Source organism: Typopeltis vanoorti, chromosome 25 (genome assembly GCF_054136105.1).
Source record: "Typopeltis vanoorti isolate ZY-2024b chromosome 25, IOZ_Tvanoo_1.0, whole genome shotgun sequence".
In the NCBI taxonomy this organism is placed as follows: domain Eukaryota; kingdom Metazoa; phylum Arthropoda; class Arachnida; order Uropygi; family Thelyphonidae; genus Typopeltis; species Typopeltis vanoorti.
The window spans coordinates 27,193,397-27,220,881 of record NC_143573.1 but is presented as its reverse complement, the minus strand read 5'-3'; the positions used below and the strand labels follow the sequence as shown (position 1 = coordinate 27,220,881).

General features: G+C 37.3%; 1 protein-coding gene across 1 annotated transcript in view; it reads right to left on the bottom strand.

Moving 5' to 3' along the window:
* Stt3A (catalytic subunit 3A of the oligosaccharyltransferase complex) overlaps nucleotides 1–27,485 on the bottom strand; it is a 226,581-nt gene that overhangs the window by 116,825 nt on the left and 82,271 nt on the right. The window lies entirely within an intron of this gene.

The following is a 27,485-nucleotide window of genomic DNA, read 5'->3' as shown; positions in this document are numbered from 1 at the left end:
ATTAATTTTTTCAATCACTATTATTATGTCTGTGCAATGATGAATTTTCATATTCTATTAATTGATATGATATATCACCATAGGCTTTCTACATCTTGGTCTTCATATATCTCATAAGAAGTAGAAAAAGAGATATGAAGACCAAGATGTAGAAAGACTATGGTACAGGTTCAAAACACCTCTTCTAGAAACAAGCAAAGAAATTTGTGGTGTATCATTAAATAATAAACAGGAGAAACATAAAACACCCTGGTGGGTTGAAGAACTAAAAGAAGAAATTATAAAGAAAAAGCAATTGTGGAAGAGAATTAATAGAGAACTATACAACAACCAAAGAAATGAAATTAAAACCTTAGTGAAAGAAGAGAAAAGAAAATGCTGGGAATACTTCGGACATACTTTAGAACAAAATTTTAAAGGAAACCAAAAACTTTTCTATAATGTTTTAAGAAGAATGAGGTCAGAGAAAGAATGCCCCATAAAATTTATCAAAAATAAGAATGGAAAGTTACTCACAAATTCTGAAGACATCATGGAAAGATGGAAACAGTACTTCCAAGAATTATTGGAAGTGCAGGACATGGAAAAAATAGACCCCTAAGAGCAAGACATGCAAGCAAAATAGAAAATCAAAGTGAGAAAATTCATGCAAATGAACTGTTAGCAGCAGTAAATAAAATAAAACTGGGCAAATCAGCAGGCCATGACCAAATAACACCAGAAATGGTAAAGAAATTGGGAACAAAAGCCATAAAATTTCTTTTACACCTATTCAATGTTATGGAAAAATAAAATTATTCCCAAAGACTGGGAAGTATCAATAATAATCACTTTATTTAAGAAAGGAGACAACCGTAAATGTTAAACCATAGAGGAATTTCACTTTTAAGCGTTCCAGGAAAATTGTATGCCCATATTTTAGAAGAGAGGCTTAGGAACCAAATAGAGGATACACTGGATGAATTGCAATATGGCTTTCGAAAAAATAGAAGCACGCAGGATCTTATCTTCAGACAAATATCAGAGAAAACATTGGAATATGGAAAAGAACTACATGCATGTTTTATAGATTTCGAAAAGGCCTTTGACCAAATTCCCAGACACTTGATATGGCAAACATTAAAGAAAAACAAGATAACTTAATAGCAGTCATACAAAGTCTCTACAAAAGTAACAGAAATTATGTAAGAACCTGTAATAATAGATCAAAAGAATTTGAAACAAACGTAGGTGTGAGGCAAGTCAGTATCCTCAGCCCTCTTCTCTTCATTATAGTAATGGATGAAATTTTAAAGGCATGCCAAACAAAAACAAAGAAGTTCCACCTAGGATATAGGAAACTGAAAGAAACCAAGATTTCATACATGGCTTTTGAAGATGATGTAGTGATTCTAGCAAATACAGCTGAAGATTTGTAGTACAACATCAACATTTGGTATGAAGAAACAAAGAAAAGGAATATGACCATAAATATAAATAAAACTAAAACAATGATCATATCTAGAAACCAACCAAAACACATAATAAAAATAGAGAACCATCAACTGGAACAAGTCCACTCCTTTAAATACTTGAGATCGTATATACAAAAAGATGGTAGACTAGACACAGAAATTAACAACAGGATAATCGGGGGAACAAAGCTATTCTATGCAATGAAAGGCCCACTCCTAGATAAGAATAAGAAAGAAGTCACCCAGAATGTCAAAATGGCAGTGTACCGTTCAGTGTTTCTACCAACATTAACATACAGTTGCAAGTCTTGGTGTTTAACAACAGGAAACACAAATAACCTACAAACAATTGAAATGAAATATCTTAGGAAAGTGGCACAAAAAACAAGATTAAATCGAATAAGAAATCAAACTATAAGAGACAGCCTTCAAGTTGCATCTCTGAACCAATTCATAAGACAAGCCCAAATGAGGTGGTTTGGACTTCTTAAGCAAATGGAAGAAGGAAGAATAGCAAAAACTGTATACGAAAGAAAATAGGAAAAAGAAACATAGGCAGACCCAGGAAAGGTTGGCAAAAGGAAATTAAAGAAAAATTAGAAAAGAAGCAAAACAACAAGCCTTGGACAGGACGGCATGGAAATCTCTTTGGCAAAATCTCGACGTTTAAAAGCACAAGAGATCACAGACGAAGAAAAAGAAGATATCATCTAATTCCTGACATGTACCAGTGTGGAAAAAGTATGGGATATTATAAAAAATTTTCATAATTTTCTACATGACATTTACATCATGACTAATTTTCCTCTAAATTAATCTGTTATTTGTCAGGACTCCAATATTGTTGCATTTTATATTTTGGGAACTTCTTACTATATCAATCTACCTAAATCTTTTTCTTAGTGTAGGTCTTTTTCCTGACAAAACACTTATTTTGCAAATCTTTTCTTTCCCAATCTATTTAAGGGACCATGTCATCTGAGGTGGTATGGTCACTTCACTCTGCTCACACATGCCTGAATGCTAAGAACATCAAGTTTCTTCTTCGTTTTTAATACGCTTCATTGATGCCATAGTTCAATCCCTAAATCTCTTTCAGAACTCATATCTGTGTTCTGCAGTCTTCGATGAAGTGTTTTATTTCTAACTCAGCCACAGATCATTAGATAAAACTAGTTTGAACATTGTCTTGTATAATAATACAGCTAGTTTGGTGTTTTGACCAATTCTTTCCCATTCCAAATATGTGCTTTGCTAATTACTAAAATTTGTGCTGAAATGCATAAAATGTTTCTTGTTCTACAGGTTTTTCCATTGTTTCTAATAACTTTCAAAGTGTCTTTTTATTGCTAATTTTCACCATCTTCATCAATTTCCTAATATGTACTCTGTGGTAGTGTTCAGACTTCTATGACAGCACTTCAATATTGTCATATCTACGAGTGGAGGCTGGAAAGGTCTGATAAACACCTAGAACAAAAATAATATTCAAACAACTGATATAACCACAAATTTCATAATTTTTTGTCTCTATTGTATGCATATTGGATTAGCATAACTATAAATACATTTAATGATTAAACAAATTATTTCAAATGTTTGTAATTTATTATAACTTTTCTCAAACTGGCTTTACTTGAGAGATGCCGATAGTTACTAAAAGTTTGGGAAACACTTATCTAGAATTTGACTGTCTGATAAAGTATTCTGAATTATGCAATGCAGTGTTGCAAAGCATTTATACCTGTATATTTGAGCATTTCTGATCTAATTTCATCTACTCCAGCAGCCTTTCCACATTTTAGGTTTCTGATGCCTTTTTCTACCTTAAGTAATATGTACTTGTGATTGCATTCCTCTTAAATGTTTTCTATCACCATGATGTCACAGCTTGTTTCATGCAATTTTTCAAATAATTACTTGAGACATCTTGGATATCCTTATCTTCAATTTTCATATCACCTTTATCATCTCCGATTCCTTTTTACAGTACTCTTTCCTCCATTTCGATGTTTTTTTCAATCATCTCCAGAATATTTTGCCACCTTCCTGATATTTATTTCTCAGGTTTTTACTAAAGTCTTCCCATGATTTTGTTTAGCTAGTTTTACACACTGCTTCACTTTCCTACATTTTTCTCTGTACTCCCTCTAAGCACAAGCATAAGCTAACTTACTTGAATAGAATTTTCAATAAGCTTTCTTCTTTTTCTTGACTGCTTGTAACTTATTGAGTAAACCACGAAGTTCCAGTTTTTCTATCTTTGCCATATACTTCTCTGGAAGAATCAATCACTGTTTCTTCTGAGTCTGCCACCAAATTTCCAAGAAGCAAGGTTTGGTTCTTGTTTTCAAACTGCTTCATTTTTTCTTGAACAATATACTTGCATATTTGAGTGTACAGTTGGGGTGCTTAAGGGTCAAAGCTATATAAAAGAGAGGAGACTTCCAGATAGCCTTTAAAGGAAAGCAGAGAACCGACCAGGGCTTCTGACCTAATGTCCAATCCTCATCTTCTCGTGGTGCACTCTGTTAGGTATCTACCTGGATACCGAATGAATGAGGATGGGCTGGCAATTTGGGATTTAGCCAACCAAATTGTATTCTTATTGGCTTAAACCATAATATTAAATGATGGCACAACACGACAGAATTTCATGTCAGCTGGGGCGTCACTTGGTTAAACAACATGGAACCAGGGCAAACAGCAAAAAGTCAGCTAATGGAATAAATCCTAAAACATACCCCAACTCAATATCACCAGAGTTGAAGATCGGTACTATCAACATAAGATGCCTGAATGGCAAAGAAATGGAGCTAGCTGAGGAATTGGATAAGTACCAGATCGAAACAAAACAGACAAAAACTGGTGAGATCTTTCTGAGCAATAAACACACAATATTATATTCAGGCAATGACAATCAAGGAACAGAAGGAGTAGCCATAATATTCAACAATAAATACGAGGCTAATCTTCTTGAATGGCAGACAATTTTAAAGTTGGAGCAGCTCTCAGATGTGAACTGTAGACTAAAATATACAAACATTATTCAAGAAAAAATGAAAGAGTTTGAGAACAGGAATCAAACTTTGGAGATTCCAGTGGCAAGTTCTGAAGAAAATATTGATTCAGCCAGAGAGGTATGTGATGAGGTTGTCTGAAAGGATAGAAAAATCAAAACTCCATGGATCACAGAGACAAATGTAAGAAAGCTAAACACTATGTAAAACTAGCTAAACAAAAGTTATAGGAAGACTTTGGTAAGAACATCGATAATAAATATCAAGAAGGTGGCAAGATATTCTGGAGGTTGTTGATAAAGCTCAGAAATAGAGGAAAGAGTGTTGTAAAAGGATTAGAGATGATAAAGGCAAAATGAAAACTGGAGAAAACGATATCCTTGAAGTATGGAGTAATTACTTCAAAAAAATTGCTAAACGAAGGTAAGCAGTTATGACAGCACAGTGATAAAAAACACTGACCAAGCATGCAATTAGGAATACGTATCAATATCTGAAGTAGAAAAAGCCATCAAAAGTCTGAAATGTGGAAAGGCAGCTGGAGTAGATGATATTCGACCATAAATCATCAAGTATGGAGGTATAAAAGTCTTACAGTGGCTGCACTGCATAGTTCAGAAAGTCTGGACAGAGGGACAAATTCCAGTGATTGGACTAGAGCTCTCATAGTACCCATATATAAAAAGGGAAATAAAACTGAATGTGAGAATTACAGAAGTATTTCTCTACTGAGTGTTCCTGGTAAGATTTATGCCAGTATACTTGAGAAACAGTTGAGAAGAATTGTGAAAGAGAAGCTTGGTGAAGAACAAGCTGGATTCAGGCCATATAGAGGCTGTCAGAATCAAATTTTCACTTTACAACAAATAGTTGAGAAGTCATGGAAATATAACAAAGATCTGTATTTAAGTTTTGTTGATCTGGGAAAAGCATATGACAATGTGCCAAGAGAGAAGCTATTCAAAACGCTACAGTTGTATGGTGTCAGTGGGCTAAGTATTGCTTGATATAATGCTCCACTGACACCATACAACTGTAGCGTTTTGAATAGCTTCTCTCTTGGCACCTTGTCATATGCTTTTTCCTCTGTTATTCATTATCTATATCAGGTGTGGCTAACATCATTCTATACGAGGGCCAATATATGATGAGTGGTAGTGTCACGGGCCGCACACTTTTAGACAGAACTTAAATAAAAATAAACTCTGCATTTTTTCAAGGCAACAGTTATATGTATTGAATTACTATATTTATTAAATCATTTTACTATGGGGAGAACAATATAAAATACTTGATTGGTTTAAATATAAGTTGTTAAATTAAATTTAATTACATATTTCTGAGTTTTTTTTTACATGTAACACAACTTAACACCGTGAGCGTTCATCTGCAGCAAAAAGTTCATCAAAGTCGATTTTCAACGATGATGACGATATTTGTAACAAATCCTGAAGGTGGTCATCAATCAGTCGGCTTCTTTGTGATGATTAACTGCCCTCATAGTTGAGAAAGTGCATTCACATATTGAGTAATCTTTTTAATGCAAATTTGATTCCGTGTTGAGAATATAAATTGTTTCCGTCATCAGAAATAATGAATATAACCAGTATATCAATCAGAAAATCTGCAGTCTAAACTAATAGCTAAATTGATAATACATATAGTTTTTATCCTGCTGAGGGCCGCACAAAATCATATTATAGACCGCATGCCTGCTGTTGGCCACCTACAATCTATGTGATCACATTATGAAGGAAAGTGGTATTAAACCTAATATCAAAATTGACGATGTTAGTGTCAGCTCTTTGCTTTATGCAGATGATGTTATACTTCTAAATAAATTTGCTACAAGTCTGCAAGATTCCGTGCCTAAATTGAATAACTGTTGTAATAGATATGGTATGAAGGTCAGCAACAACAAGACAAAGACAATGAAAATAGGCAGACGCACTGAAAATATCAACTGCATTGTGAAAGGAGAGCCTATAGAACAAGTAAAACATTTCAGCTACTTAGGCATGATTTTTAGTGAAGATGATAAATTAAATATGGAATTAGACAACAGAATCAACAAAAGCTGGTATTGTAAGAAGTCAACTGAATAAATTTATATGGAATAAGAGAGAAATTAGTCAAAACACTAAATTAGCTGTATACAAGACAGTGTTCATGGGTGCTTAACGGTCAAAACTGTATAACTGCGAGGAGACCTCCACATAGCCTTTAAAGGAATGCGGAGAACTGACCAGGGCTTCTGACCTAATGTCCAATCCTCACCATCTCGTGGTGCACCCTGTTGGGTATTCCTGGATACTGAACAAATGAGGATGGGCTGGCAATTTGGGATTTAGCCGACCAAATTGTATTCTTATTGGCTTAAACCAATATAGAAAATGATGGTACAACACATGACGAAATTTCATCCTGGCTGAGGCATCTCCTGGTTAAACAAGGTCCCCATTGTTTTCGCCAGGAAACCAGAGCGAACAGCAAAAAGTCAGCTACTGGAACAAATCTGAAAGCAAACCCCAACTAAACATCAACAGAGTTAAAGATCGGTACTATCAACATAAGAAGCCTGAATGGCAAAGAAATGGAGCTAACTAAAGAATTAGATAAGTACCAGATCGACATAATAGGAGTGACCGAAACAAAAAAGACAAAAATTGGTGAGATCTTTCTGAGCAAAAAATACAAAATGTTATATTCAGGAAATGACAATCAAGGAAAAGAAGGAGTAGCCATAGTATTCAACACAAATACGAGGCTAATCTTCTTGAATGGCATGCAGTCTCAAGTAGAGTGATGTGGGCAAATATCAGAATGGGAAATTGGACAATGAGACTTATTTGTGCCTATGTTCCCACAGAAGGTTCTACTAAGGTAGAAGTGGAGGAAGTTTTTGATGCTTTAGAAAAAGCAACTGACATAATGAAAAATTGATCCTTGTTGGGGATCTAAATAACAGAGTAGGAAATGATTGTCAGGCATACAAAAATATTTTAGGAAAATTTGGAGAAAAAAGCAAAGCTAATAATAATGGCAAATACCTGTTGGATTTCTGCTCAGGACATGGACTGGTTATTACTAACACAATGTTCCAACATAAAAATGTGCACAAATCCACATGGAGAGAAGAGGCAAGGAATAAGAAAAGTCTCATTGACTATGTTATTGTTGATAGTGATGTTTTCTCCCTAGTGTAGGACACCAGAGTGTACAGAGGATTTGAAATTGGAAGCGATCACTATTTAGTCTTGAGCAGGATAAAATTGAATTTCATATTGAAAAAAAATAACATGTAAGAAAGTTTTGAAGTGAATAAAAGTTGAGCAGCTCTCGGATGTGAACTGTAGACTAAAATACACAAAGATTATTGAAGAAAAAATGAAAGTTTGAGAACAGGAACCAAACCTTGGAGATTCAGTGGCAAGCCTTGAAGAAAACCCTGATTGATTCAGCCAGAGAGGCATGTGGTGAGGTTGTCTGCAAGGATAGAAAAATCAGAACTCCATGGTGGACACAGGAAGTTAAAGAGGCAGTGAAGGAAAAGAAGAAAGCATATCAAATGTTCCTGGCAAATAAATCAGAATGTGCTCTTAGAGAATACAGAGACAAATGTGAGAAAGCGAAACACTGTGTAAAACTAGCTAAACAAAAGTCATGGAGGACTTTGGCAAGAACATAGAAAATAAATATCAAGAAGGTGGTAAGATATTCTGGAGGTTGTTGAAGAAGCTTAGAAATGGAGAAAGAGTGCTGTAAAAAGAGTTAGAGATGATAAAGGTGACATGAAAACAGGAGAAAAAGATATCCTTGAAAGTATGGAAAAATTACTTCGAAAAATGGCTAAATGAAACAAGCAGTGATAGCACAGTGGTAAAAAACACTCAACAGGCATACAGTCAGGAATACATACCCATACTTGAAGTAGAAAAAGTCACCAAAGGCTTGTAATGTGGAAAGGCAGCAGGAGTAGATGATATTCAACCAGAAATGCTGAAATATGGTGGTATAAAAGTCTTACAGTGGCTGCACTGCATAGTTCAGAAAGCCTGGACAGAGGGACGAATTCCCGATGATTGGAGTAGAGCTCTCATAATACCCATAGATAAAAAGGGAAATAAAACTGAATGTGAGAATTACAGAGGTATTTCCCTATTGAGTGTTCCTGGAAAGATCTATGCAAGTATACTTGAGAAACAGTTGAGAAGAATTGTGGAAGAAAAGCTTGGTGAAGAAGAAGCTTGATTCAGGCCAAATAGAGGCTGAGAGGATCAGATCTTCACTTTACGATAAATAGTTGAGAAAGCATGGGAATATAACAAAGATCTGTATTTAACTTTTGTTGATCTGGAAAAGGCATATGACAAGGTGCCAAGAGAGAAGTTATTCAATACGCTAGTCATATGGTGTCAATGGGGCATTATATCAAGCAATACTTAGTCTTTATTTGAGTTGTAAGTCAGCAGTTAGAATTGAAGGAAGTACAGGAAGATGGTTTAATGTTAAATCTGGTGAGAGACAAGGATGTACATTATTCCATCTGTTATTCATTATCTATATGGATCACATTATGAAGGAAAGTGGTATTAAACATGATATCAGAATTGGAGATGTTAATGTCAGCTCTTTGCTTTATGCGGATGATGTTATACTTCTAAATAAACCCGCTACAAGTCTGCAAGATTCTCTGACTAAATTGAATAGCTGCTGTAATAGATATGGTATGAAGGTCAGCATTAAAAAGACAAAGACAAAGACAATGAAAATAGGCAGAATCATTGAAAATGTCAACTGTGTTTTGAACGGGGAACCTGTGGAACAATTAAAACATTTCTGCTACTTACGCACGATTTTTAGTGAAGATGGTAAATTAAATATGGAAATAGACAACAGAATCAACAAAGCTGGTATGGTAGGAAGTCAACTGAATAAATTCATATGGAATAAGAGAGAAATTAGTCGGAACACTAAATTATCCGTATACAAGACAGTGTTCAAACCGATTTTAACTTATGGATCTGAGAGCTGGGTCAGAAGTAAAACACTTGACCAAAGACTAGAGATTGCAGATATGAGAGTCCTGAGAAAGATTAGAGGAATGAACAGATGGCATCAATGGCAATATCATATTAAAAATGAGGATATTAGGAAAGAACTTGACATTGTCAGCATCCAGGAATGGATTAGCAGAGCTAATCTCAGGTGGTATGGTCACTTAAATAGAATGGGCAAGGAAAGATTAGCAAAACAAGTGTTCTCTGCAAGGTTGGCAGGAAAAAGACCCAGAGGAAGACAGACCAAGATATAGAGGAATTGATACTGTACAAAGTGCCTTAGACAATAGAAATATAAGATCTGATAATGTTTTAGTCTTGGCAAGTAACAGACTGATTTTTAGGAAAATTGTAGATTGGAAGTTAGTAATGATGTAAATTTTTCATGTAGTACTATCATATCCTGTACACCCCCTTGAGGGTACATGGCAGGAATTTGATGATGATGATGAAGACAATGTTCACACCAATTTTAACTTATGGATCTGAGAGCTGGGTTAGAAGTAAAACATTTGACAAAGACTAGAAACTGCAGATATGAGAGTCCTGAGAAAGATTAGGGGCATGAATGGCAATATCATATTAAAAACAAGGATATTAGGAAAGAACTTGAAATTGTTAGCAGAATGTATTATCTCAGGTGGTATGGTCACTTAAACAGAATGTGGGGGGGGGGGGGGGTGGGGGGGGGGGGGGGTGGGGGGGGGGGGGGGTGGGGGGGGGGGGGGGTGGGGGGGGGGGGGGGTGGGGGGGGGGGGGGGTGGGGGGGGGGGGGGGTGGGGGGGGGGGGGGGTGGGGGGGGGGGGGGGTGGGGGGGGGGGGGGGTGGGGGGGGGGGGGGGTGGGGGGGGGGGGGGGTGGGGGGGGGGGGGGGTGGGGGGGGGGGGGGGTGGGGGGGGGGGGGGGTGGGGGGGGGGGGGGGTGGGGGGGGGGGGGGGTGGGGGGGGGGGGGGGTGGGGGGGGGGGGGGGTGGGGGGGGGGGGGGGTGGGGGGGGGGGGGGGTGGGGGGGGGGGGGGGTGGGGGGGGGGGGGGGTGGGGGGGGGGGGGGGTGGGGGGGGGGGGGGGTGGGGGGGGGGGGGGGTGGGGGGGGGGGGGGGTGGGGGGGGGGGGGGGTGGGGGGGGGGGGGGGTGGGGGGGGGGGGGGGTGGGGGGGGGGGGGGGTGAAAAAATGAGCCAATGCCTTTTATTCCCATATAGGGAATAGGTGGCTTTTTAACCTTATCTAGCTTTTGGAGACTGACTAGGCAGTTTAATCTCCACCAGTAGTCAATCAGAGACAGCTGGCCCAAGACTATCACCAATTATAAGCAGCAACTGATGAAGAGACTAGCAGACAGAAGCTGCCATCTCTTAGTACCTAACCCCCTAACAGGATATGTCATTGTCTGATATAGTGTGGGTTCTATGGTCAACTTTCTTGAGTTTACAGGAAGAAAAACACAAGTTTCTGAGCGAAAAAACTCACTTGCCCATGTCGGAATCAACTAACTCAGGAACCGATAGAAGAAAGGCTTAGAAAAAGTTCTTCCAATTGGCAACTAGACTTGAACTCAAGTCTACCTTTGCCTAACATACTACTAAAATAACCGGATATACAAACCATAGAATGCTTGATATATTTCATCCATATGGATGGATGGATGGTTGGTTAAAGAGTTACAGTAAGAAGGTTGGCATGAAGTGAGTAATGCAATGAGCATGCAATAACCATGTGCAGAATTGTAATACAATATGGTGTATTTTGTATATTTCCCACAGAGTGAGTGAGAAGCATTTTGTTTGCCCATAATCTTGTATACTGTCAATGTCAAGAACTGTAATAATTAAGACATTTTCTGAAAACTGAGATATGTAAAATATATACCACTTCCATACTCGATTAACCAAGCACTATGGTTAATTCATTAGGACTGTCATCATCTATTATAATGACAAGTCTACTCAAGTTGCTTTATTGATACCTCTATTATATTGTAAAGACGAGCTATCTACAAGCTAACAGAATCAGTGAAGTTTAGGACTGGCATGTTTACACTGAATTAGTATTGCAAAACCAACTGCACTGGTTTGTATGGATGGATTGTTTTCAGATTTTATTTGTACTCACTATTTGTATTGTCATTTTTGGATATTAATAAACTTTGTTCGGTTAATCTGAAAGCTGAGACTATGATATTGATTTTGGTTGGAAAGACATGAGTTACAATCTAGAATGTGAAGAGCCTCTCTAAAGATTATTAACAAATGGTTAGATATTCTCATATGTAGATGGCAGGGTTTTATTCTCCAGAAAGAAAGGTATTTCATCTCACAAGAGGAACAAACTGGCCAGACAACAGACTGATATGACAGGCCAACAGGGTTAAAATTTTCTATCACAGCAATAACTAGGTTTCTAAAAAGCAAAGTTTCTTAGATGTAACATGCACACTTGATCTTCATCTTGCATGTTAAACATGTTAATCTAAAAATTGGTCAATCTCTTTCTCACCCCTCATCATTCCTGTGCTATGTAAACTTTCCAAATTTTCAGCACTACACCCATGCATGAAAGATAACATAATTAAATGTGATTGTAGATTAAAAACCAATCTCACACACAAGCAAAAAATTTACTGCAACAACAAAATCCTATGCAAACAATATCAGCTCCACGACAAATTCAACATCTGAAATCTCAATGTACACCTAACCTCAACTAGCATCCTCTACAACAAGAGTTTTCCCTCAATCTTTCCAAGTGGTCCATTGATGGGCTGGTGACATTCAATATACGAGGGTGGTCTGAAAAGTTCTCGGTCTCGACCCTAGATGGCAACACTATCGGCAAGATTTTTTTTTCTAAGTTGGTACATCTATCATAAGCATCCATGTGAAACTGCAAGTCATCATATCAAGTAGGTTTTTACACAGCTGTCTGAAATAAAAGTGTTGCATGTATCCTTTGAAATGGATAAAATTGAGTATTGTGCAGTTATAAAATTCTTTGTAAAAGAAGGTTTAACGCCAAAAGAAATTCATTCAAAGTTCATAAAAGCTTATGGGTACTCTTCTCCTTCATCTTCGACAATTAAGAAATGGGCTGCCGAGTTTAAATGTGCCCGTATCAGCCTTGAAGATGATCCACGTGAAGGACGTCCAAAAAAGTGTAACATCACTAGAAATCATTGATTGAGTGCACGATATGGTATTGGATGACCAGCAAGTCAAATTGCATGAAACTGCTGAGATTATAGGCATTTCAAAAGAATGTGTAGGATATACTTTGTATGAAGAATTGCAAATGAAAAAGCTTTGTGCAAGATGGGTGCTGTGCTTGTTCACAGCAGATCAAAAATGCACTCGCATGAAAATCTCTGAACAGTGCTTGGAGCATTTTAACAAGAACAAAATTGATTTTGTGCATCAATTTATTATTATGGATGAGACTTGAATTTACCATTACATACCAGAATCCAAACAGCAGTCAAAGCAGTGGACAGAAGCCGTTTGTTCAGTGCTAAAGAAGACAAAGTCAGTTCCATCAGCAGGAAAGGTCATGGTATTAGTGTTTTGGGATGCTAAAGGCATTTTGTTTATTAATTATCATGAAAAGGGTAAAACAATAACTGGGGAATATTATTCTGATCTTTTAAACAGGCTAAACAAAAACATTCATGAGAAAAGATCTAGTTTGTAGAAGAGAAATCATCTTTCATCAGGACAATGCCCTGCCCGCAAAGATGTTTTGGCAATGGGAAAATTAAGGGATTTGCACTATGAATTGTTGGAACATTCACCCTATTCCCCATAATTCAATCCCTCTGTCGAAGCAAGAGGTGTTGCAACTGTAGAGGGGTATTTTGCAGATCTTACTGAGAACCAATACAGAGACGGGATAATGGTGCTGGAGCATCGCTGAAATAAATGTATTAGTCTTAAGGGAGATTATGTTGAAAAATAAATTGTGCAGTGAGAGATATGAGATTCTTGCTTGAGGTAGTATGAAAGAAGATGCAGAGAGGAAAGATAGTGTGCGTGTTGCCTAGGTATGACAGTGACGAGCTGAGCAGAAGAGCAGTAATATTGAATAACATAATAGCTAGAATGTGTCAGAAGAGAGGATTGGAATATGTGGATGCTTGGAGGGCATTTGAGGAAAGAGAGGAATTGTATGTGAGAGACCGCTTGCATTTGAATGAGGAAGGACGTAGATATCTGGAGAGAGAGAGATTGCTGTTCTGAACGAGTCAGTATGTCAATGCAGGGAAACTAGAATGCCCAAGGTGGATGTCAGCAGGGGTGGCCTCTTGTGGGAAAGGGTACTTCGGAGAAGGGGAACGACATCAGGTAAAGCTCAGCCCAGTGAAGTCTAGATAATGCTGGGTATAGAAATAGTGGCATTTTTATGCTTTACACTAATGCCAGGAGTATCCAGAATAAAGGAGAGGAATTGGTGGTGCTGATAGCATCAGCCTGGCCAAAGATTATTGGGATCACTGAGACGTGGTTGACAGAAGTAGCAGGATACAGCATTTTTCAGCAGGATAGAAAGGGAAAGCGTGGTAGTGGAGTACTGCTTATGATAAGCGATGACTTATGTCCTCTAAGAGTGGAGGTTTTGGAAGGCAGTGACACTAATGATTTTGAAAGCATATGGTGTGAGGTAGAGATAGGCAAGACGGGATATTTAGTGGGATGTTGCTACAAACCAAGGAGCACAGACAGTGGGGACCAGGAGATGTTTAGACAGTTGAGCTTGGCAAGTGCAAGAAGAATGATTGTTATGGGATATTTTAACTACAGTATAAATTGGGGAGAGGAAGATGCATGTAGCAATAGAGGAATGGAATTTCTAGAATTCTAGAGGGACAAATGTCTTAGGCAACATGTAATAGAAAGAACAAGAGGATCAAGAGTTTTGGATTTGGTCATAGAATCAGAAGAGTTGATAATAACTGAAATGACATTTCTCTCACCAGTTGGAGAGAGTGGCCATGTGGTTTTGACTTGGAAGATGAATAGACAAGCAGGAGTATCAAAGAGATGGGAACGTATTTTGAATTATAAGGCAGGTGATTATAATAGTCTTGGACATCAACTTGGGGAAGTTTCATGGAGCGAGGAATTGGAAGGCTGGGATATCATTAGTGCTTGGGAAATTGTGAAGGAATATTTGTTAATAGCAATAGTAAGCTGTATTCCACAAGTGAAGAAGAGGACACAATTTGGGGTAAAATGGATAACAAACAATAATAAACAGGAGCTGCATATGAAAAAGAGACTATGGAAGAGATATAAGGAGACAGGCAAAGAGCAGATGCATGAAGAATATAAGACTCAGGCCAGGAGAGTGATTAATATGGTAAGGGAAGCAAAACTGGAATATGAGAAGAGATTGGTTCTGAGATTCAAAGAAAATTCAAAGAAATTTTTAGCTATACAGCCAGCAGGAAGAGAAGTGACTCTGGAGAATGACATTGTTGAATAAAAATGGGAATAGACTGACTGATGCAAAAGACATAGTAGAGTTGTTCAATGAACACTTTATTGGGAACACTTCTACTGTAGAAGCTGTAGAAGTAGGTTTTAATACTAGAGGGAAAGGGCAGGTTCGGTGTTTAGAAATGGAAGAGGAAAGAGTGTTTCAAATACTGAGTACTCTGGATGTCAATAAAGTAGTGAGAAGACTGGACAGAATTTTGCCACGAGTTTTGAGAGAATGTGCTAAAGAACTGACAGCTCCTTTGAGCTGGCTTTTCAATGAAAGTCTGGCTACGGGAAAGGTGCCTAGGGAATGGAAGGAAGGTAAGATAGTGCCATTGCATAAAGGCAGTAGCCGACTGGAAGTGTCTAATTATAGGCCAGTTTGTGTGTCATCAGTAGTTGTTAAGATCTTGGAGAAATTAGTGAGGGACCGTATACAACATTGGGCAGATGAGGGTAATGTTATCTGTGAGAGTCAACGTGGATTTGTGAAGGGGCGCTCTTGTTTCAGTAATATGCTAGCCTTTTATAATAAAGTCACAAGAGCAGTAGATGAGGGAAAGGCATATACTGCCATTTTCTTGGATTTAGCGAAGGCATTTGACAGGGTTCCACATGATAAGCTGATATTTAAGTTGAGCACATGGGTATGGATGTCAGGTTGGTCAACTGGATTCAGGATTGGCTGTGCGATAGGTACCAGAGAGTTGTGTATGGTGGGGCAGTTTCAAGGAGGCAGAGGGTTACAAGTGGGGTCCCACAGGGCTCAGTCTGGGACCTATATTGTTTAACCTTTATATCAATGACATTGTCAGTGGATTGCAGGGGGATATTCAGTTGTTTGCAGATGATGTGAAGCTGGTAAAGGTTATAAGTAATAGTACAGATGTGGTAGTCCTGCAGGAGGATTTGAATAAGCTAGACAAATGGGCAAATGAATGGGGGATGTTAGTTTAATGCAGCAAAATGTAAGGTCTTGAGGTTTGGGAAACATCGATGGGATGCTGCATACTCTATGGGAGGAGTTATACTGGAGGAAGTAGGGGAGACAAGAGATCTGAGGTTGATGATTGATAGAAACATAAAATTCAGGGGACATATTGCAAAGGTGGTGAAGGTAACACAGAGGATTGCTGCAATACTGAGAAGGACACTGACCTGCAGAGATAAAAGAGTTATCATTCCATTGTATAAGACCCTGAACAGACCACACTTAGACTATTGTTCTCAGATTTGGTTCCCAGGATTTGAAGGGGATAAATTAACTGTGGAAAGGGTACAAAGGCAGATAACAAAGATGGATTCAGGACTGTACAATGTTAGTTATGAGGATTGGCTGAGGGAATGTGGACTGCAGAGTTTGGTGGATAGAAGAAGGAGAGGTGATATGATTGAGACTTTTAAACTGTTGAGAGGTGGTTACATTACAGGGTTGACACTGGCGAATTCTTTCACTTGGTTGAACAGCAGGAAGGAGTGATGACAAGAGGCCATCACTGGATGTTACGAAAGGAAACTGTGAGCAAGAGGGTGAGGAGTGGTTTCTTTGCATGGAGGGTGGTTGAACCGTGGAATGCATTGCCTGATAGAACGGTCAATGAGTTTAAGGATTGGTATGATAGACTGTGTGTTTCCTAGGAGGGACCTCCCACAATGAGTCTTGATAGACTTGTGTTTCCTAGGAAGAACGTCCTGCAATGAGTCTTTTGACTCCTTGGAGGCCTAAATAATAATAATAATAAAAATAATTTCGAAATTATAAATTCGTTTTTTCATTGTTGGGCCGAGAACTTTTCAGACCACCCTCATGCCCACCCACCCACACACACATATAGCATCTTCAGCAAAGTCAATCCCACCATCCCATGGTATTGCCTATTTCCACAAACAGGGCTCTGGCAAGGTGAGTATAGTCATCTTAAAAGCATACTTCTCTAGTTGGAAGAAATGCCAACTAGACCTATAGATGACATATAACTTTCGTGGCCCAGTGAAATACCAGCTTACTCCGTGACATGGTTGCCAACCTCCTTCTAGGGGATGGATGACACTTGAAGAAGAAGAGGTGTAAGTGACTATTCCCAGACTTATTCGGAGTAGAGCCTACCATTTGTTTCCTCCCTTCTTGCATGAAGAGCAGACAGTGGCCCTGCTGGGTGCACTCTCCACAGTATACGAAGGGGTACCCAAAAATAACCAGAATTTTTTTTTTTAATTTTATTAAAGTTTATAATATCATATTCTAGTCTCCATCAAAGTACTCTTGAATACTCACATGGAGAGTATTCTAGTCTTCTTCAAAGTACTCTCCATGTAAGTCAATGCACTTGTTCTGCAATGTTTTATCCACTGCTGGAAACAGTTCTGGAACTGTTCAACTGGAATACTGTTTATGGCTTCCAGTGACTGTTTTTTTTTTCAATTCATCCATTGAAATTGCTGCCCTTTCATGATTTTCTTTATCTCTAGGAATAAAAACACATCACATGGAGAGAGATCAGGCAAGTAGGGAGGGTGGGGAACAACTGCCATATTGTTTTTCGTCAAGAACTGTTGGACAGGCAAGGCCGTGTGGGCTAGGGCATTGTTGGTGGTGCAGCAACCAATCTCTTCTACTCCACATTTCTGGCCATTTTCACTGAACGCTATCATGCAATCTTCTCAAAACGTTGAGATAAAAATGATGGTTCATTATTTGTCTACAAGAAACAAGTTCTTTGTGTATAATTCTACTCACATCAAACAAAACCATATCTACATTGTCTTGATGTTTGATTGATGTGCCTTCTTAGGGCTTGGTGAATTTGCATGTTTCTATTGGCTTGATGTTTGTTTTTTGTTTCTGGATCATAACCGAAGAGTCAAGACCCATCTCCAGTCACAACTTTTGAAAGAAAGAAAGTTCTGGTCATTAAAAACTTACTCCCTCAAATTGCAGCAAACATTCACACGATTTCTGTGATCCTTTGTGAGCAAATGAAGCACAAATGAAGACTTGCAAATGAATATGTTTCATTTGCAAGTCTTCTATTAAAATTGGTGGGGTGCTTAAGAGTCAAAGCTGTATAACTGAGAGGAGACCTCCACATAGCCTTTAAAGGAATGCGGAGAACCGACCAGGGCTTCTGACCTAAGGTCCAATCCTCACCTTCTCGTGGTGCACCCTGTTGGGTATCTATTTGGATACTGAACGAATGAGGATGGGCTGGCAATTTGGGATTTAGCCGACCAAATTGTATTCTTATTGGTTAAACCAAAATAAAAAATGATGGTACAACATGACAAAATTTCATGCCGGCTGGTGCATCGCCCGGTTAAACAAGGCCCCCGTTGTTTTCGCCAGGGAACCAGGGCGAACAGCGAAAAGTCAGCTACTGGAACAAATCTGAAAATAAACTCCAACTCAACATCACCAGAGTTAAAGATCGGTACTATCAACGTAAGAAGCCTGAATGGCAAAGAAATGGAGCTAGCTGAGGAATTAGTCAAGTACCAGATCGACATAATAGGGGTGACTGAAACAAAAAAGACCAAAACTGGTGAGATCTTTCTGAGCAATAAATACAAAATGTTATATTCAGGCAATGACAATCAAGGAAAAGACGGAGTAGCCATAGTAATCAACACAAAATACGAAGCTAATCTTCTTGAATGGTAGCCGGTCTCAAGTAGAGTAATGTGGGCAAATATGAGAATGGGGAAACTGGACAATGAGACTTATTTGTGCCTATGGTCCCACAGAAGGTTCTACTAAGGTAGAAGTGGAGGAATTTTTTGAGGCTTTAGAAAAAGCAACTAACACAATGAAAAAGGAAAAGTTGGTCCTTGTTGGAGATCTAAATAGCAGAGTAGGAAATGATTGTGAGACATACAAAAATATTTTGGCAAAATTTGGAGAAAAGGGCAAAGCTAATAATAATGGCAAATATCTGTTGGATTTCTGCTCAGGATATGGACTGGTTATTACTAACACCATGTTCCAACATAAAAATGTGCACAAATTCACATGGAGAGAAGAGGCAAGGAATAAGAAAAGTCTCATTGACTATGTTATTGTTGATAGTGATGTTTTCTCCCTGGTGCAGGACACCAGAGTGTACAGAGGATTTGAAATTGGAAGTGATCACTATTTAGTCTTGAGAAGGATAAAATTGAATTTCATAATGAAAAGAATAACATGTAAGAAAGTTTTAAAGCGAATAAAAGTTGAGCAGCTCTCAGATGTGAACTGTAGACTAAAATACACAAAGATTATTGAAGAAAAAATGAAAGAGTTTGAGAACAGGAATCAAACCTTGGAGATTCGGTGGCAAACTCTGAAGAAAACATTGATTGATTCTGCCAGAAAGGCATGTGGTGAGGTTATCTGCAAGGATAAAAAAATCAGAACTCCCTGGTGGACACAGGAAGTTAAAGAGGCAGTGAAGGAAAAGAAGAAAGCATATCAAAAGTTCCTGTCAAATAAGTCAGCTTGTGCTCTTAGAGAATACAGAGACAAATGCAAGAATGCTAAACACTGTGTAAAACTCGCTAAACAAAAGTCATGGGAGGAGTTTGGCAAGAATATAGAAAATAAATATCAAGAAGGTGGCAAAATATTCTGGAGGTTGTTGAAGAAGCTTAGGAATGGAGAAAAGAGTGCTGTAAAAGGAGTTAGAGATAATAAAGGTGACATGAAAATGCAAAAAAAAGATATCCTTGAAGTATGGAGTAATTACTTTGAAAAACTGCTAAATGAAACAAGCAGTGATGACAGCACAGTGGTAAAAACCACTGACCAGGCATGCAGTCAGGAATACATATCCATACTTGAAGTAGAAAAAGCCATCAAAGGCTTGAAATGTGGAAAGGCAGCAGGGGTAGATGATATTCAACCAGAAATGCTGAAGTATGGTGGTATAAGAGTCTTACAGTGGCTGAACTGCATAGTTCAGAAAGCCTGGACAGAGGGATGAATTCCCAATGATTGGAGTAGAGCTCTCATAATACCCATATATAAAAAGGGAAATAAAACTGAATGTGAGAATTACAGAGGTATTTCCGTACTGAGTGTTCCTGGCAAGATCTATGCAAGTATACTTGAGAAACGGTTGAGAAGAATTGTGGAAGAAAAGCTTGGTGAAGAACAAGATGGATTCAGGCCAAATACAGGCTCTCAGGATCAGATCTTCACTTTACGACAAATAGTCGAGAAAGCATGGGAACATAACAAAGATCTGTATTTAATTTTTGTCGATTTGGAAAAGGCATATGACAAGGTGCCAAGAGAGAAGTTATTCAATACACTACAGTTATATGGTGTCAATGGGGCATTATATCAAGCAATACTTAGTCTTTATTTGAGTTGTAAGTCAGCAGTTAGAATTGAAGGAAGTACAGGAAGATGGTTTAATCTTAAATCTGGTGTGAGACAAGGATGTACATTATCCCCTCTGTTATTCATTATCTACATGGATCACATTATGAAGGAAAGTGGTATTAAACATGATATCAAAATTGGAGATGTTAATGTCAGCTCTTTGCTTTATGCAGATGATGTTATACTTCTAAATAAATCCGCTACAAGTCTGCAAGATTCTCTGACTAAATTGAATAGCTGTTGTAATAGATATGGTATGAAGGTCAGCAAAAAAAAGACAAAGACAATGAAAATAGGCAGAATCACTGAAAATATCAACTGTGTTGTGAATGGAGAACCTGTGGAACAAGTGAAACATTTCAGCTACTTAGGCACGATTTTTACTGAAGATGGTAAATTAAATATAGAAATAGACAACAGAATCAGCAAAGCTGGTATGGTAGGAAGTCAATTGAATAAATTCATATGGAATAAGAGAGAAATTAATCGGAACACTAAATTAGCTGTATACAAGACAGTGTTCAAACCAGTTTTAACTTATGGATCTGAGAGCTGGGTCAGAAGTAAAAACAATTGACCAAAGACTAGAGACCGCAGATATGAGAGTCCTGAGAAAGATTATAGGCGTGAACAGGATATTAGGAAAGAACTTGACATTGTCAGCATCCAGGAATGCGTTAGCAGAGCTAATCTCAGGTGGTATGGTCACTTAAACAGAATGGGCGAAGAAAGATTAGCAAAATAAGTGTTCTCTGCCAAATTTGCAGGAAAACGACCCAGAGGAAGACCAAGATATAGGTGGATTGATATGGTACCAAGTGCCTTAGATGATAGAAATATAAGATCTGATAATGTTGGAGTCTTGACAAGTAACAGACCGATTTGGAGGAAAATTGTAGATAGGAAGTTAGTAATGATGTAATTTTTTTCATGTAGTAATGTCATATCCTGTACACCCCTTGAGGGTGCATAGCAGGAATTTGATGATGATGATGATGATGATATTAAAATTCACTGGCACAAATTCCATGACAAATTTGTTTCTTCAGAAACTTGCTCAATGGTCTCTCGACAATCTTTATTGATTGCCTTGCAAACCTTTTCAATGTTTTCATTATTTTGCTTATCAAAGGTCAGCCAGATCGTGGTTAGTCTTCAACTGACATGTCCACATTTTTGAAACAGGAAAACCGCCCGTAGACCTGTGTTTTACCTAAAGCCTTGTCCTTAAATGCTTGCTAAAGCTTAACAATATTTTCAGCTGCAGTTTTACCCAAAAGAAAACAAAATTTCAATTACTAAACTTGCTTGTAAGCACTAACAAAAAAGCAGCCAGAACAACGAAGGTAAAGGATTAATATTTGTTTTTAGATCTGAGAATTACATATGATAACAAAAAAAAAAACACATTCCAAACTACATTATAATACGTAAATGAAACATTATACAGAGCAATATCTGCACTGTATCTAATATTTATATGGATCCCAATATGAAAGAAAGGGGCATGAAATTAAATAACAAAATCACAGATATCAGTCAGTTCTTTATTCCATGCATATGTTATACTCCTAAATAAATTCACTGTCTTCAAGAATATTTAATTACATTGATAACTGCTGTAACAAGTTTTAGTATGAAAATCAATAAAAATTAGAGCTATGAAAATATGCAGAAAACATGGACAATAAATACATATATATATATAGGAAAAACACAAAATGAGATGCAATACAAGACAGTGTCCAAATAAATTTAATATATAGATCAGAGAACTAGGCTAGAAATAAAACACCATTGATGAAAGACTACAGACCACAATATGAGAGTTCTGACAAAAATCAGGAGATTGAAGAGATTGCATCAATCGCAGAATCATATTGAAGTTGAAGATATTAGGAAGGAACTTGATATTGTTAGGCACTTGTACTGTATCAATCCACATAAATCTTGGTCTTTCTCTGGGTTTTTTTTTCTGGCAATGAATACTTTTAGCCTAATATCCTCAGTTTTAATTTGATACTATCATTGATCCCATTTGTTCATTCACTAGTCTCCAATCTTTGATCAACTATAATAAATTTAGTTTAATCCTTTATCCAAGTGTGAGAAAACAAAGTTTGCACCTGAAAATATCTTCAGGATTGAGCTAAGGTGGTGCAACACAACGAGTTGCCTGGTGTTGCACCACCTTAGCTCAGGCCTGAAGATATTTTCAGGCACAAACTTTGCTTTCTAACACTTGGATAAAGGATTAAACTAAATTTATTATAATCTAACCAAGTGAAAAATAAACTTTCAACATCTTTCTCTGAATCCAGAGTAATTTAATAATTAGGTGGTACACCTTTTGGCAAATATTGGAGGTCATCCTTACTCCTATAGGTAAGGATGACCTCCATTGCTTCTGCCTTGGTATCTCCACAGCTGGGCCTGGCTCCCACTGACGAGACCTCAATAAAGGTCAAAACTAGTCTGGGTAGTGGCCATTCCCTTAATGCATAACATTATACATATTATCTGCAAGGAGATGTGTTTTGCATTATGGGAGATACTGAGATAGGAGTGATGTTAGCTTGCTCCACCTTTTCAATGAGTTGCCCGGTATTGTACCACCTTACCCCAGTCCTGAAGATACTTTCAAGCACAAACTTTGTTTGCTCACACTTGGACAAAGGATTAAACTAAATTTATTATAGGCTAACCAAGTGAAAAATAAACTTCCAACTTTGATCAACTGTTTTTATTTCTAATCCAACTCTCAGATCCACAAGTTAAAACTTGCTGATCTGAGAGTATTGATGTTTTGAATATTGCCTTGTATACAGCTAGTTTAGTGTTTTGACTAAGTCAGGAAATCCTGAAGATTTGTACTTGAATTTATTAAGAAGTATAACATCATCTGCATAAAGGAAAGAGCTAAGATTAACTCCTACAATTTTGATATCAGGTTTAATACCACTTTCATTCATAATATAATCCATATAGATGAATAGCAGCATAGGTAATGTGCATGGTTGTCACCCACTTGATTTAACATCAAACTACCTTCCTGTACCACCTTCAATTCTAACTACTGACTTACAACTCTTATACAATCTGTGTTGTTGCTCAATATAATGTCCCATTTACACCAAACAATTGGAGCATTCTGAATAGCTTTTCTCTTGTCACCTTCTCATATGCCTCTTCCAGATATATAAGACTTAAATATGGATCCTTGTTATCCCTATGATTTCTCAACTATTTGTTTCAAAGGAAAAATCTGATCCTGACTATATTTGGCCCAAACCCAGCTTATACTTCTCCAAGCTTCCCTTCTACAACGTTCTTAGCCGTTTCTCAAGTACACTTGCATAAATCTTACCAGGAACACTCAATAATTAAATTCTGCTGTAATTTTCATATCTGAGTCTACCATGGAGTTCTAATTTTTCCATCGTTGCAGACAACCTCAAAACATGCCTCTCTGGCTGAATCAGTCAATTCAGGGTTTATCATTGAATCTTCAATGTTTAGTTCTTGTTTTCGCACTCTTTCATTTTCTTTTCTTGAATAATTTTGTGTATTTTAGTCTACAATTCACCTCTGAAAGTTACTCAACTTTGATTCATATTAAAACTTTGTTACTCTTCTTTTCAGTATGATATTCAATTTTATCCTGCTAAACACTAGATGGCAATCACTTCCAATTTCAAATTTGACGTATACCTGTGTCCTGAACCAGTGAGAAAATACTGCTATCAACAATAACGTAGTCAATGAGACTTCTTAATTCTTGCATCTTCTCTACAAGTGAATCTGTGCACATTTTCATGTGAATCTGTGCACATTTTCATGTTGGAATATGACATTAGTAACTAGTCTATGTCCTGAACAGAAATCCAGCAATAATTGATTTTTGGTGATAATCTTTTAGCAATATAAACAGACAGATCACTGTTTCTATTAAGAAATGCCACAATGCAAACTATGATCAAAATTAAGTACTGAGTGGTACCAGGAAAAGGAAAAATTGTCAAAGAATGAGATGAAGGATCGATCTACAAAGGTTTGATAGAAGATGGCAGATACTGGTTAAGGACAAAAAACAAGGGTGGCCTATATCAAGCTGTGAATGGAAAGAGGCTGCAGAAAAAGAATGTAGTCTATGTTACATATCAGTAGGTGTCATTCTAAAAGATGGAGAATGATCTTGAAATTTTGAAATTCAATTTCAAAATTAAAAAAGTGAAGTTTTCATAAATCTTACTATTAAGTACGGTTAAGACATCTGAGTGCCAGTTTTCGACAAAAGATATGGTAATTAAGTTCTTGTATCATAAATGTGTTTTTAATTAAGAAACAACTACACTGCTCAAAACAATTAGAGGATATTTTGGTTTTCTTGTAAATTATAAAGTTATAAAAATAATTTACAAATGTAACACATTTATTTTAAAATATTCTTAATAAACACTAGTGTAGAACATGCAACCACATACAAAATCATGTTAAGACTTGCCGAAATATGTCTTAGCCTTATTAGAGTGTGGGGGATATAAAAGTGTGGCTTCTTGCGCTCACTTCCACAGTGCATAATTGTAAACTTGTGTCACCTACCACCCATTATTTTGTTAAAAATGGCAGAGCAACATAATATCCTGGAATCTATGGCTTGGAGAGCCATTGGTCAATTAGAAGCTGGACAAACGCAGCAAGTTGTCGCTCAAGCGAGTATTGTATCTCAAAGCGTAATTTCACGACTTTGGAATCACTTTTGGAGATGGGAAATGTTTGAAATCATCTTCATGCCATAGGTTTATATGCTTGAAGACTAATGGTTTGCATTCCTCTTACTGCAAATCACAAACGAGCCTGAAGAATTTGGGCACAGGAACACCGCAATTGGACAAATGAGGATTCGGCTCACGTACTTTTTAGTGACGAGTCCAGGTTCAGTCTGCAACCAGATAACCGACGTATCTTGATATGTCATGAAAATGGAACAAGAAATAATCCACAGTTTGTTTGTGAAATACCCCAACATCAAGGTCGGAGCTTGATGGCATGGGCTGGAATAAGTATTGGTGACCATACTGATCTCTATTTTATTAGAAATGGTTCCTTAACAGCACAAAGGTATCGCAATGAGATTTTGGAGCCTATAGTTCGTCCATATACTGCTGCAATTGGCCTAGAATTCATTTTTATGGATGACAATGCTCATCCACACCATGCAAATTTGGTACAAGAGTGGTTTGAGGAAGAATGTTTTGAACCAATAGACTGGCCTGTCTGTTCACCGGATTGTAATCCAATCGAACATGCCTGGGATGCTTTAGGTAGGTGCATTTCTGCTCGATTGGCCACCATGATTACTTCAAAGCTTGAAATTGCTCTCATAGAAGAGTGGGGAAATATCCCACAAGAACTGTTTGATCATCTTATCCGGTCCATGCAATCAAGATGTACAGCTGTTTTGGCTGTTAATGGGGACCATTAAAAATTAACAGAAGCATTTTTGGCTATTCTTGTTTTTATTTTTGTTAAAATTATTTCACGCTAAAATGTATAATTTGTTAAATTTGTAATAAATATCAATTATTTAAACAAAATCTCATCAATTACACCCTATCCATAAGTAAGAAATATTTATTCATGTATAAAGTACCCAATAGTTATAATTATTTGCAGAAATTTATAATTATCCGACAGAAACTAAAATATCCCCTAATTGTTTTGAGCAATGTATTTTTAAAACAGTTAAAGTAGTTTCTGGCACTCAAGTTCAACATTCAATATAGATATTGGTACTCGGGTGCACACTGCTGTTGTGTCCCAATTTATGATTTTTATTCTATCTAGTTATTTCCCCTTTATCTATGTTCAACTACTATCTACGCACGAGATATCACCAAAATTTTTACTAATACTTAAGTTAATTCTCCCCTTAGTATCCCTAATATTTGTATTATGCTGCGCCTTTTGGGACATTTAGTTTAAGATATTATATACAAAAACAAGGAGAAAGAACTATGTCTGAAAAATAAAATATGTCTGAAAGTGAAACTATGTTGCAGTCGTGACACTTTATCTCGTTTCTTAACACATTAATTTCCCACGTGATTAGGTTCGTAATTTTTCAAGTGGTGCATTGGACAGCAATATAAGGCAACTGTTTTATATCATTGGACAAAAGGTTTATTAAATTCCTTAACATGGTACAATTCAAATATTAGTTATTACTCAATTCAATGCTATACTAAATATTTACAAACTGACATTAGCTTATCATAAATAATTAAGCTATGATCCTATAATGGGTATTACGATCATGCCGCCATACACATTCAACACATAAATTCATTTGACATGGACATATAAGATTAATTCACACTATTTAACTATCCAAACTTAAGTAGATTAACTAAACCATTTACTGCACTGACACATAACTATGACATTTAAACTTTCTTATACAATATATTAGACATGCAAAATTCTCAGGACACTTAATCACTCATATAATATTAACATTAGTAAGCTTACTTTCATTATATTCTGTCATATACTAAAGTCCTAGTATTGTTTTCTTGGTCACTTCAACAGTTCAGTATTAGAATAATGATAACTAATACAGACGAATCTTAGTTAACACGAGATATATTTTATGGTACCTTTCTTTCTTGAATTTTCCATATGGGCCTCTACCTTTTTCTGATCAAACTATTTTGGTATAACCTCTCCGATAATCTGTTTCTCCTATATTCCTTTTGGAATTGAACTATGCTTATGCGGTCTTAACCTCTCATAACTTAGGACACACTTTGAATCATCTATATAACAGCTGTACAACTCGCGACGTGGACATCGATTTCTTTACTTCTTTCCCTTTCTCGTAGTTGACACTGGAGTTGAAACACAAAGATATGTTTTCTTTTCTTTGACTATATGGCATTCCTCACTTCTTACATAGGAAGTACAGAATCAAAATCCCGCTCACTTTCGTTTCCGTGTTGTGACGACAGAGATATAACCCCTATCTCGCCACTCAGGAAAACACCGTGAAATCCATACGAAAGAGCTCGCGATGAACTCTCCTGCAACAGAACCAAAACCAAAAGCCAAAAAGAATCTCCTCTTG